Raw genomic sequence first — 12948 nt, 5'->3', positions numbered from 1 at the left:
CCCTGATCTCAGTTGGGTATCCTATCAGTTCTCATTCATAGCACTTAACACAGTTTGTATTTATGTACGAAGTTATGAGATTCGTTTAATGTCTTTCTTCTTCCTCAGACTGTGAGATTTCTGAGGGTGGCCGTGTGTCTTCAGTAAGTGCTCTTCCTCCAGCATTTGGCACATAGTAGGGCTTCAGTCACTATTTGCCAAGTGAGCGATCAGATTGATGGCTGTGTCGTCTTTCCCCCAGTAGATCAACCAAAAATACGTAACTGTCTTTCTATTACTGGGTATTAGATTGCTTCCATATTTTTGGGGAGGAGGATTAGTGTAGTGTACTCGTAATACCTCAAACAATCATATGACTGGCCATTTCAAGATCTACACAGTCTTAGGGTTGTTTGCACAGAGAATCTACTGTATTTGTGTTTTTCACTTTGGGGACGTTGCAAGAGGAAATCAGGCTGTCACATAAGTATGTATCTGTCCACTTGAAAGACTCTGAGCTGCCCAGATTCAGGTGATTAAGAAGACTTAGTGAAAGTTTGAATTTTGAAAGCAGCGTACTGCCAACATAAAAAAGCTTAAGGAGCCGATACTCAAAAATGTTCTTAGAAAATGAAAGCCCCTCAGAGATCTCAAATGAAAACTGTACGTGAACGGCCGATCTGCAGTCCCTCACTCACCTGCATGATGGTAGCATTCAAGTTCTTGAGTTGAAGAGGATATTTCATGATGGTGGAAGGATGTTTTATTATCCGGTTAGCTTATATTGTGTGCTAATGATTCATCTTAAATTACTTTTTCATTCAGAGGTTTCCAAAATATTACTTCTTTTTTGGAAGAACCTTTCCAAGTACAAGATAATAATCCCCCCATTTTTTCTTTTCTTTTTTTAAGCAAAGGAAGGTGATAAATGGGTAAAAGAAACAAAGTGAACCTCTTTGGTCAAATCCCTAATATTGACAAAGGATCACAGACAATTTCTTCTCAGAATAAACCTAGTCTCTGATTACTTTGACTACATTTCTTCCCTAGCTTGTGACTCTAGTGGGATCTGGTAAAATCCTTTTGCATATGAATTTTGCAAGATCTGAGATTCATTCTAATTCATCATTTTTCACCTCATTTAATGAACCATTTTTAGAAGAAAAAGACAAGTTTGGAATGATGACTTTCCATAATATATGTGCTAAAATCTTGATTTGAGCATCTGTTTTCTTCCCCACTTTTCTTTCTCCTACCCAGAAGTCGGATGGTGTTTTTCTTATTAATAGTAGATGTTCAGTAAGAGAAACGTGTGCACACTTTTTTTTTAATGTTATAGTTTGAAATGTAAATTATAGAGGGTTGTGTTCAGATTGTGTACAGCAAATTGAGGCCTAACACACGTGTGCCTCACTTAACAATTGGTTATGGAGAGCTTAACTAGAGAAGTGTTTAGTCTCTTGTGCTAGAAAGCAGATGTCCTGGTTCAACACACCACAAGTGTTTACAAAATGCTCGTATCTTTCCATTGCCTTTATTTTTTTAATTGTCTTAGAAATAGCCAGGGCACACTCTGACATTGTGAAGCTAGCTGGTATCAGTGAACAAGTGTTTGGAGAATGTACCGCATGTGAAGCCTCATGTCTAGGCGTGGGGAGTGTGCTAAGAGAGGGTACATGCCTGCCTCAAGAATGCATGAGTTCAGTTGTAAGATCTGGCTTGGTGCTACTTTTTGCACCTCTCTTAAGACCGTTTCTGTTAACATTTGATACTTTTATACTTTATCATAAAGGAAATTAGGGAAAATTGGCTTTCTGCCTGAACACTTAATACTGACTGCTTTCTTTTTTTGTTGTTTTAACTGTTTGCTTTCATCTTACTTATCTGGGTCCTTCACCCCTTGATCACAGTCTTGGTGCTGATCTGTCAGTTGACAGAGGCCCGTGTGTTAGGTGGTGTGGGCGGTGCTGCTTTGTCATATTTCTGTCCGTTATTTTCCTAGCTGTGTTACTGTCACTGTTTTTTATATAGCAGTTCTGCATTTTCATATAGTTTAACCTGTGGTTGTTTTTCTTGATTTCTTTGCTTTTTTTTCCTAAAAATCTGATCACTAATTAGTTCATTTTCTTCTTTCTAAATTTAAAAATTGTTTAGCACTTCATGCTACCTGGATTTCCTCTGGCTTCACATAAAGAGCACTGTAGTTTTCTCTGCCCTTCTTACTGACTAATGAGCACCATTTACAAAATAATGCTTCCGTTCTTCCTCATCTTGACCATGCCTGGTTTTACTGCGGAATACTTTACATGTAGTGGTTTTGTTTCTATGTTTTCTCTTAGTCTAAATGCCTCTTTTTGTATGAGTAAATATAATTTCATTTCTTGCTTTGTGAGTTATTACCTGGAAAAGTCTGGACTTTGCTTCCTCTGGTTCTTGTATCCTGTGGAATCTTCTTTTTTATCCACCTGTGCATTTGGCTGGATTTTGTTGTAATTGTAGTTCTTCCTAACATTTTGGCTCCCTTTCTAGGATCACAGCATGGTTATTCATTTATTCAAACCTTTTAATTTTTCATAACAGGTCTTACACAGTCCACATTAATGTTGAATCATTTCAAAGTGCTGAATGATTAATTGTGGGCCAGCGGTCTGTGTGTTTCAGGACTGGGAGGGAAACCAGTCTCTTGTAGTTCTCCACTCTCCCCAGACTGCAGAGCCTCTTTGGACCTTTTCACTTTTGATCTTGGCAGGCAGGCTTTCTTCCTTTGCCTAAAGAAAATTTGGTAGAGGGATCAGTGTTTTTAAGTTGCTTACTGGATTTTTCACCATCTTATGATTATTTCATAATTTGCTATAAAAGTGTGTTCTGGTAAAATGTTGTATTCTATGATTCAGTGACTTTTAAAAAAAGATTTATCATTTATTTGAGAGAGAGTGAGTGAGAGAAAGAAAACATAAGTGGGGGGAGGAGCAGAGGGAGAGGGAGAAACAGGCTCCCTGCTGAGCAGAGAGCCCGATGCAGGACTCACTCTCATGACCCTGGGATCATGACATGAGCCGAAGGTAGATACTTAACTGACGGAGCCACGCAGGTGCCCATGATTCAGTGACTTTTTGAAAAGAGAAAATTTGCAGCCAGTTTTTTTTTTTTTTAAAGATTTTATTTATTTATTTGACAGAGATAGAGACAGCCAGCGAGAGAGGGAACACAAGCAGGGGGAGTGGGAGAGGAAGAAGCAGGCTCATAGCAGAGGAGCCTGATGTGGGGCTCAATCCCATAATGCCGGGATCACGCCCTGAGCCGAAGGCAGACGCTTAACCACTGTGCCACCCAGGCGCCCCTCAGTTCTTTTTTTCATTTGGCCTACAGGAGGGACGCAGTGCTGGCCAGGGAGGGAAGCAGTGGTCTGGGAGATGGCATGCCTAGTCCGTACCCTTTGTCTGCCAAGGACAGGATCTCTAAACTTGAACAAAATATTTAACTCCTCTTTGTTTGAGTTTATGTATCTGTAAAATTGAAGTGGGTGGAGAGAAGAGTAAGTATTTATTTTGTATGGCTACATCGTGTGTCCAATACTTTGTGAATACAGTAATTGTCTTCATGTCTGTAGTAGCTTAATTAGAAAGCCACCTGGCTGAAAGCGCTTAAAATGAGTATTGTGTATGTTTTCTTAAAAGTGTCTACACAAGGTATTGTATAACCTGACTGACCAGTGGACATAGGCTTTCCTTTGTACCTTCTGTTTGTATGGAATGGTGTTCTCACTGTGGAAATGACTGTGTACCTTTCCCACCAGGATATGAGCTGCTTTGTTCAGATAATATTTTGATGAGTACCTTGAGGCCAGAGTTTTGTCCTCTTGCTCCTCCAGCTTCAACAACCACCTTGACCAGTGTTGTTGCTAAAAGGTTGAATGAATGACTATAATAAAGGGTACTTGACCTTGAAATTGCTCAAGTGAGAGTGATTGAAGCAATGAGATGTTAAGTCACTTTGGATCCCTTCCCACCACCACATCTCATGCCTGGCCTTTCGGGTTCTTCAGACCCGAGTGTAGGCATCGCTCACGACAGGACTGCATGAGCCCCTGCCTGATGCATTCTTCTTTCTCTGTCTTTCCACTGGCTTTTCACTGTCCCCTGACACTGGAATCCTAATGAACTGAACTGAAATTCACATGGTACTTAAATGTTACCTTGAAAATACACTAAACCATTAAGGATGTCGTTTCTACTTCTTCTGCCACCGTTAGGAATTCCTAAATTTAGTTGACTGGGGACCCTTGTGGCATTCGTTTTCTGAGGAACACCCTTTGGGAACTACTGTTGTAATGAATTTCTTAAAGAGGAATTGCGTTAGAGGACGAACTGCTAATTCCAGTGTAGGGCCCTTCTCCTCCACCAGGTGGCATCCAGCGGAGCTGTGTTTGCTGGTACAGTTGAGCCACGACTCAGACAAAGAGCTGTCCTTCATATCCTTATTCATGAATAAAGCTTCTTTTGGAGCACTTTTCTGTTAGATTGTGAAATTTTATGTAACATCAAGAAGTCCAGAGGGGAGGATTTTCTTACTCTGTGAGTGACATTCTTAAAGGTATTGAGAAAACAAGGGACTGATTTCTTAGGCAAGGTTGATTCTGAGATTGCTTTTTTTCTTGGGTTCCTGGGTGTAACTCTTGAGTGTTTGGATCAGGCGTTGGGTTTAACTGTTCTCCGTGAATGAAACAGGTTCTAGGGTTACTTGTTTTTTCTTGGATAATCTCATTAATTGTCTCTGTACTCCTAGAGGAAAATCTTTTCCTAACTGTCTCCTTGAGTTCTGAGGTCCTCTGGGTACTGATTAATGCACATTAGAATAAGTATGTTAGAAATCCCATATTTCTTGTTCCTGTGCCTAAAACTGACTTTTTTGTGATGTTGCTGTCATTTTAGCAAGGATGTCGTCATGTTTCGCAGGAGATGCTTTTATTCCCCCTATGACTTATCTCTTAAGCCTTGTAAATGCTGCTAGGTAAGAATTAAGGCCAAAGGCAGACCTCCCCACACTTTAAGTTAGATTCAGAAGCATGACTTATTAATTCAACAAACATTTGAGAATCTATTATGTGCTCCAACTATAAAGATGAATAGAACTTAGTTCCCCACCATGTAGAAGCACTGGATAGTGTGGCACACAGGTGGGCTAGCCTACAATGTGAGTCTGGAGCAGGTTTATGACAGGTTGTTGGAGCATGGAGGTGGGACACCCACATCAGATCACGGATAGCTCAGAGGAGGTGGTGTTGGGGTGGGGAGGGTTTCCCAGGAGAATGAGGTGTCAACCTTCAGGTAGTTGTGTAAGGAACTGGAGAGAAGATAGAGAGGGCCTGGGGAAAGCAAAAGGTATGCAGGAAGCTCAGAACCAAATGTAGTCATTTATAGATATTTTGATTCCTTGAACCTGTGTATTTTAAAAATAGCACCATCTTCATTTTCCGTTTTGTGATATTTTCTGCTTTTGGAAGATTGTCCTTTTTAGGGTGTGTGTGTGTATCCTATATCTTCAAGGTTTATGCTTTGTTTGTTTGGTGTTTTTGAAGCTAAGATAAGACTTCAGACAAAGAACCAAAAACATTAAAATCCTGAAAAACTCTCAGGGATCAGCTTCTGTAATAAAGTCACAAGCTTATAGTGAAACAACTCAGTGCAGGCAAACCCAGTTCTGGTCTCTACTTGACCACTTTTTATGTAAAGTTGAGTATGGTAAGCTGATACTAGGCCAAGTCCTTCCGCTAGTCAAGCCCTTTATGTGGATGATGCAGTCTTCACTCTTTGAAGTAGGTACTGTGCATATGTCATCGTGAGTGTCTCTGGTGAGCAAAGAGACTCTGAGGAGGCTGTCAGCTGACTTGGGGTCAACGTGGTGGGCAGAATGGTGGCTCCCCAGAGATGCCTGCGTTCTAATCACCAGAACCTATGAATATGGTGTGTTTCATGGCAAGGCAGAATTGAGGTTGCACTTGGAATTGGGTTGCTGATCAGCCGACCTTGAGAACGGTAGATTATCCTGGATTATCTGAGTGGGCCCACTGTCTTCAGGAGGATCCTTAAAATTGGAATTGAGAGGCAAAGAACAGTGTCAAAGTGACGCAATTTGAGAACGACTTGTCCAGCCCTTGCTATGTTTGAAGGTGGGAGGGGCCACAAGCCAAGGAGCACAGGCGGCCTGTGGAGGCTGGCAACGGCAAAGAGATGGGTTCTCCCCGAGAGCCTCCGGAGGGAGGCTGTTGCCCTATCGATGCCTTGATTTAGCCCGCTGAGGCCTGTTGCGGACTTCTGAGCTCCAGAACTGTGAGATCAATATACGTCTTTTCAGTCTATGACATTTGGGGTGATTGTAACAGCAGAGGTGGCACAGGAGTACAGTTGCATACCAGTAAATGAGGAGCTGAGATAGGAACCCAGGACCACGTTACTCCCATTTACTGTTGTGCTCTCCTGGGATGAGGCAGGGGCCACGGTATGTTGATTCCTGCCTCCTGGCCTTTGCCCATGATACTGCTTTCACTAGAATGCCTTTCCCTAGTTATATCCACCTCCCTAATTTTTCAAAGCCTAGCTGAAGTCCTTGTGGTATTTTTAAATATTGCCTCGCTAGCATAATGTCTGGCACATTATGGACATCAAATGGAGATTTCCATACCACCAGCTCCCTTCCTGGAACTCCTGCTGCACGAGTTGGCTATGCTCCCACTTAGCAACTAGCATTGTTTTCTAATTTTCCCCTGAACTTTATTAGTATCTTCCTAACAAGAGATTCCCATAGGCCCCGACTGAGTCTCTTAATAAGTCATCTTAGTAGCCGGTGTCCTATGTGACCATGGCCTACCCAGTGACCCCTTCCAACTGGTCTTCAGGTTCTCTGTATAATAAGGGAGCTGTGCCCTGGTCACCTCTAAAAGACACTTCAGCTTGAAAATTCACTGGCCCTTGGCCTGTTTTTGTAGGGCTGGGAGCTAAGAACTGCTTTTATATCTGTAAAGGGTTGTTTGCAAGAAAAAAATAATGTGTGACCCTTGTGCTAGACCCCAAGGGCAGCCTTAAATGGGGATGGAGGAGGGATTTGTAAGCGGATGGGTTTCTTTTGTGAAGTCTTTCCTTCCCTGAAGGTGTAAAAACAAAAAGGAATTTAATTGAAATATGTACAAGAGAAGTACTTGATCATTTTAATAATGTGCTTTGGTGAAATAACGGCTGGTGTGAGGGTGTTGCTGTTGTGTTAGTGTATGTGACAGTGCGTATTTAGCTCTGTAGTTGGTGTTCCCCTAAAACAATGTATTTGGAACTACATTTCTCTCCTCCCTGATTCACAAGAAATTAGAAGTCCCAGGGAAGGAGTTCTGTGTTTACTTAGCATTTAGCTGTGTTGTGGCAAGCATCAGAGTGTGCATGTTGTCTCTGTGGTTCCCAAATGCCAGAGAATTTTCTGGATAATTGCTTTGTGCTTTATATTAAGAATTTTGAAAATATACAAAGCTCAGAGTCATAGTTCTAGTGACAAAATGCAAGTACTTGCTATAGTTCATATGTTGGAAACAAACATTTCTGTAGTCTGTTACATTGAAGGTTTTTTTCATTTGGATGAATGTATTATTGGAAATGTGGGAAGTCATCCACTGAATAATTATGAATCACTATGTAAATGCTAAGTAACATGACATGGGGGTTGTTACCCTTTTTATATAATCCGATTGTTTCCCTTTTTCTGCCTTGTCTAAAACCTTGGAAAGAAGAGTGGGAAAGCAGTTGTATATAAAACTGGCAGTGTATAGAGTAAAATGAGGATTGTTTCCAGGGTGGAAGGCACCACGATGCAGATTTGCTTTTTGGAAACGTCACTACTTCCCAGAGTAAAGAAGCGAAAGAAGTTTTCCCAGGGAGTCAGTGACTTCTTAGCCATGCTGATTAAAAGCCACATGACTTAATCCAGTGGTATTTAGTTTTGAAATATCATGCTTTATTTATTAGCAGTTCTCCTCAGGAGTATTTTTCTTGACCTGAAATTCCATTTTGTTCCATGATCCCTGAGAGATTAGCTCACATAGATGTCTCCTGGATAGCACACGGCCAGTCCTGATAAAAAATTTCCGCACTGCTCAGCTCCAGCGTTTCTCTTCATTCTTTCAGTGTATCCTTGGGTGCCTGACTTTGCAGTACACCAAGCGCTGTTAGCTCTGGGCCTCAGAGAGAGAATTAATTTCAGAAGCTCAGCAGTTTACACTTAAAGTCACAAGGTCTAGAGACCCACCTTTTCCTTTCTGAGGAGAGATACACACTTTAAAAAATAAAAATAGTCATCCTCTGCTGTTGGAGAGGTTTTCGTGGGGAAAAAAATGCAAGAAATACTTTCTTCGGAGTCCTTCCCAGATGATGGACCGTTATTAAGACTTACTGGCTAATGTATTTATTATCTAAGCCTAAGTTTCTTACCGAGTTTACGTGAATCTTCCTTTTTCACAATTACCACCCTGGCATAGTCCAATAGAAATATAACTTGAACCACATAGGTATTTTTTATTTTTTTTATTTTTTTAAATATACAATTAAATAACCATCACTAACTGGAGTTCTTCAATTAGAAGATAAATTTTTAAAGGAATATTCTGGATCATTCATATGCTTTAATAGAATGTGCTGACTTTTTGAATACATTTAAAAGGATAAATAGTCCTTTCAATGCAGAGGAAAAGAATAGACATTGCTCTAGCACAGAATCAAAACCAAGGGAACTCTAAAGTACACTTGGGTCACGTAGGTATTTTAAAATTTTCTGCTGGCTGCATTAAAAGTTAAGAAGTTGGTAAAAATAACTTATGTATATAAAATAATACATTTAACCCAGTGTATCCAAATTATTACCATTTTAACATGCAATCGGTATAAAAACTGTTGATATTATATATATATATTTTTTTTTTTGAAATTTTATACTTTCACACTTAACAGCACATCTCAATCAGACGTTGAAGTTTCATTGGAAATATGTAATTTATATTTAGATTACATAAAAATTATGGTGGAAAAAAAGATTTACTTAAAAGTTTTACAGTGACTTAGTTGAATATCACTTTTAAGTTAAGTCAATTAAAATGAAAGATAAAAATCTAGTCCCTCACTCACATTTATTTATTTATTTATTTAAAGATTTTATTTATTTATTAGAGGGAGTACGAGGAGGGGGAGGGACAGAGGGAGAAGCAGACTCCCCCACTGAGCTGGGAGGCTGATGCGAGGCTTCATCTTAGGCCCCTGGGATCAGGACCTGGGCTGAAGGCAGATGTATAACGACTGAGCCATGCAGGCGCCCCCCTCACTCACATTTAAAGTGCTCATTAGCAGTATGTTGGTAGTGGCTACCATATAGGACCATGCAGTTCTGGACATAGGCCTCATTTTCCAAGTGTCCCAGTGTAAAGCAATTTTTTCTTGAGTTATTGAGTATCCTGCAAGCACATCCCTGAGTTAAATGGTTCCAGATTCATGTTCCTGGTTATCTGTTAGTGGATGAGTGTGAGTTGTGTAACTTTGCTTCAGGCAAATTTATTATTATTATTATTATTATTATTATTATTATTATTTTGAGAAAGAGCTCAAGAGAGCACATGCACACGTGTGTGAGGGGGTGAGAGGGAGGGGCAGAGGGAGAGGGAGAGAGATTCTTAAGCAGACACCATGGCGATTGTGGAACCTAACTCGGGGCTTAATCTCATGACCTGAGCCTAAATAAAGAGTTAGTCAACTGACTCAGCCACCCAGGCACCCCTATTATTAATTTTAAAACAGTTGAAAATCTATTCTCTTTCCTAACAGAAGAAACTATTGTTATTCTTTCTGGAATGTTTGAGAATTTTAACATTTTGCCTCCCCGCGGTAGTTGATTTTACCTCAGTATGTGGGTGCTTTACCCTAATACTAAACCAAAGTTTTAGTTTTAAAATTAAACTAGGACAGGGAGTTCCTCCATTTTAAAGTTAGTTTTAAGTTCAGGCAAGTGGTTTTAAGCAAAAGAAGTCTGATATTAAAATGTTATGCAAAAGCCCCCAAACAAAAATCTTGATGTAAACCAGAAAGATTGCAATGAGCCAGGTGCATCTGAGTAGAAACCAAATTTCAGATTCTTGCGTCCTGGGTGCGCCTTTGGTGGTGGCCACGAGGTGAACTGTGACGGTCGTGTATGGAAGGTATGGGAAGGTCAGCAGAAGCTATATACCTGGGTGAGTGTGGGAAGCAGGGGTGGAGCTTTCTGTCAGCGGCAGAGAAGAACCCCAACCTCAAAGATAGTAAGGGGTAAACCTGCGGAAGTACTGGGAGTAGACAAGATTAATGGATCAAAGCAAGGTCATTTATTATTCAGAGCTCACAAACAGTGACGTGGTGCCATGGGCCGAGATGGTGGCTATATGTGCGGTGCGCTGCCTTGTAGCGGAGAGACCGAGAACCAGGGGCTCAGCACCTTATGTAGCAAATGGCCAATAGGCCAGTCTTCATGCTGGGGTCAACTGGACCTCCTTAGTTTCCTGTCTGACCAGCTACAGAAATTGGTTAGTAACTACAGCTTTTACCCAGATGTTCTTTCCTGGTCTTGGTACATCTTGCAGTTGTCGTTGTGACACCTTTTACTAGATGGTTAATAGAGACTTGAAACTGGCCAGTTACCTGGCTAAGAAGAGTTTACTGAGATATTTTTTAAAAATTAATTGAACAGGATCATATATATCGTTGTTGGATCTTATTTTGCTGGGGGAGGGAAAAGCATTATTCCAAATTTATTTTTAATTCAATTCAGAGTCCTTAATTAAAATATCGAAGCTTCATTACTTTTAGGACAAAATTATTCATTTTGGAAATAACAGAGACCCCTACTATAGAAAGCCTTGGAGCCCTGCTTAACAGAGAATGTTCTGGATGTGGAAGTGAGAAGTGTTTACTAAAATATAACATACACACAGAAACATGCACATATTTAAAGCATAGAGGACCATTAATTTTCCAAACAAAAAACACCCATGTAGCCTTAGCCTGCCCTTAAATCAAGAAACAGAACATCAGCAATCAGAAGACTTTTTTTATGTTCCCTCTCGTCACATAGATCCAAAGTAACTGCACAGACTAATTTTGTGTATATATATTTAAGAAGTGAAATCATGTATTTTTTTATGTCATTCAACCTTATGTATTTCTTTTTTAAAATATTTATTTATTTAGGGTGGGGGGCAGAGGGGGAGGGAGAGAGAGAATCCCAAGCAGACTCTTGCTGAGCATGGAGCCCAAAACAGGGCTCGATCCCAAGACCCCAAGATTATGACCTGAGCCAAAATCAAGACTCAGAGGCTTAACCAACTGAGCCACCCAGGCGCCTGAAACTTAAGTGTTTATGATTCATCCATATTGGTGCATGTAGTTTTAAGATTAGTCATCCTCGTTGCTGTATAGTATTCCAGCATTGAAGTATACTCCAGTTTATCTGTATGTTTTACTATTGATAGACATTTGTGTAGTTTTGAGTTTTTGGCTTTTATGCATAGTTCCTAGAACGTCACAAAAACGTATCTTTGGGTGAATATATGGATGCCTTTTAGTTAAACAAATATCTAGGAGTGTAATTGCTGGATAATAGGCATGCACATGGTCAGCTTTAGCAGATTTTCCAAAAAAATTTTTTTTTCTTATTTTAGATCACCCTCCCCAGCGTCCATCACCCAGCCACCCCATCCCTCTCACCCTCCTCCACTCCAGCAACCCTGAGTTTGTTTCCTAAGATTAAAAGTCTCTTATGGTTTGTCTCCCTCTCTGGTTTCATCCCATTTCATTTTTTCTTCCCTTCCCCCATGATCCTCTGCCTTGTGTCTCAAATTCCAAATTATCAGCAAGATCATGTGATAATTGTCTTTCTCTGATTGACTTATTTTGCTTAGCATAATACCTCTAGTTTCAGCCACATTGTTGCAAATGGCAAGATTTCACTTTTTGATCACTGCATGATATTCCATTGTATATATACACATCTTCTTTATCCATTCATCTGTCCATGGACTTCTAGGCTCTTTCCATAGTTCGGCTTTTGTGGACATTGCTGCTGTAAACCTTGGGGTACACGTGCCCCTTCAGATCACTACATTTGTGTCTTTGGGGTTAATACCCAGTAGTGCAAATTGCTGGGTTGTAAGGTAGCCCTATTTTCAACTTTTTGAGAAACCTCCCTACTGTTTTCCAGAGTGGCTGCACCAGCTTGCGTTCCCACCAACACTGTAGGAGGGTTCTCCTTCCTTCACATCCTTGCCAACATCTGTCATTTCCTGACTTGTTAATTTTAGCCATTCTGACTGGTGTGAGGTGATATCTCATTGTGGTTTTGATTTGTATTTCCCTGATTCCAAGTGCTTTTTCATGTGTCTGTTGGCCATTTGGATGTCTTCTTTACAGAAGTGTCTGTTCATGCCTTCTGCCCATTTCTTGATTGGATTATTTGTTCCTTGGGTGTTGAGTTTGGTAAGTTCTTTATAGATCTTGGATACTAGCCCTTTACCTGATATGTCCTTTGCAAATATCTGCTCCCATTCTGTTGGTTGTCTTTTGGTTTTGTTGACTGTTTCCTTTGCTGTGCAAAAGCTTTTTATCTTGATGAAGTCCCAGTAGTTCGTTTTGCCCTTGCTTCCCTTGCCATTGGTGTTGTGTCTAGGAAGAAGTTGCTGTGGCCGAGGTCAAAGAAGTTGCTGCCTGTGTTCTCCTCAAGGATTTTGATGGAATCCTGTCTCACATTTAGGTCTTTCATCCATTTTGGGTCTGTTTTTATGTGTGGTGTAAGGAAATGGTCCAGTTTCATTCTTCTGCATGTGGCCGTCCAATTTTCCCAACACCATTTGTTGAAGAGACTGTCTTTTTTCCATTGTACATTCTTTCCTGCTTTGTTGAAAATTAGTTGACCACAGAG

At 40.4% G+C, this 12948-nt stretch overlaps 1 protein-coding gene and 1 non-coding gene across 4 annotated transcripts in view; one reads left to right on the top strand and one right to left on the bottom strand.

Annotated features, from left to right (window-relative positions):
• Positions 1 to 12948, top strand: part of TXNDC11 (thioredoxin domain containing 11) — a 64731-nt gene that overhangs the window by 23532 nt on the left and 28251 nt on the right. The window lies entirely within an intron of this gene.
• LOC113270898 (small nucleolar RNA SNORA22) lies at positions 8645 to 8774 on the bottom strand. The gene has a single exon (XR_003322010.1). It is a non-coding gene; the product is annotated as a small nucleolar RNA SNORA22 (small nucleolar RNA).

The sequence above is a fragment of the Ursus arctos genome, unplaced genomic scaffold (genome assembly GCF_023065955.2).
Source record: "Ursus arctos isolate Adak ecotype North America unplaced genomic scaffold, UrsArc2.0 scaffold_2, whole genome shotgun sequence".
NCBI lineage: Eukaryota > Metazoa > Chordata > Mammalia > Carnivora > Ursidae > Ursus > Ursus arctos.
The sequence above is the reverse complement of the archived record's forward strand: the minus strand, read 5'-3'. Positions and strand labels throughout refer to the sequence as shown.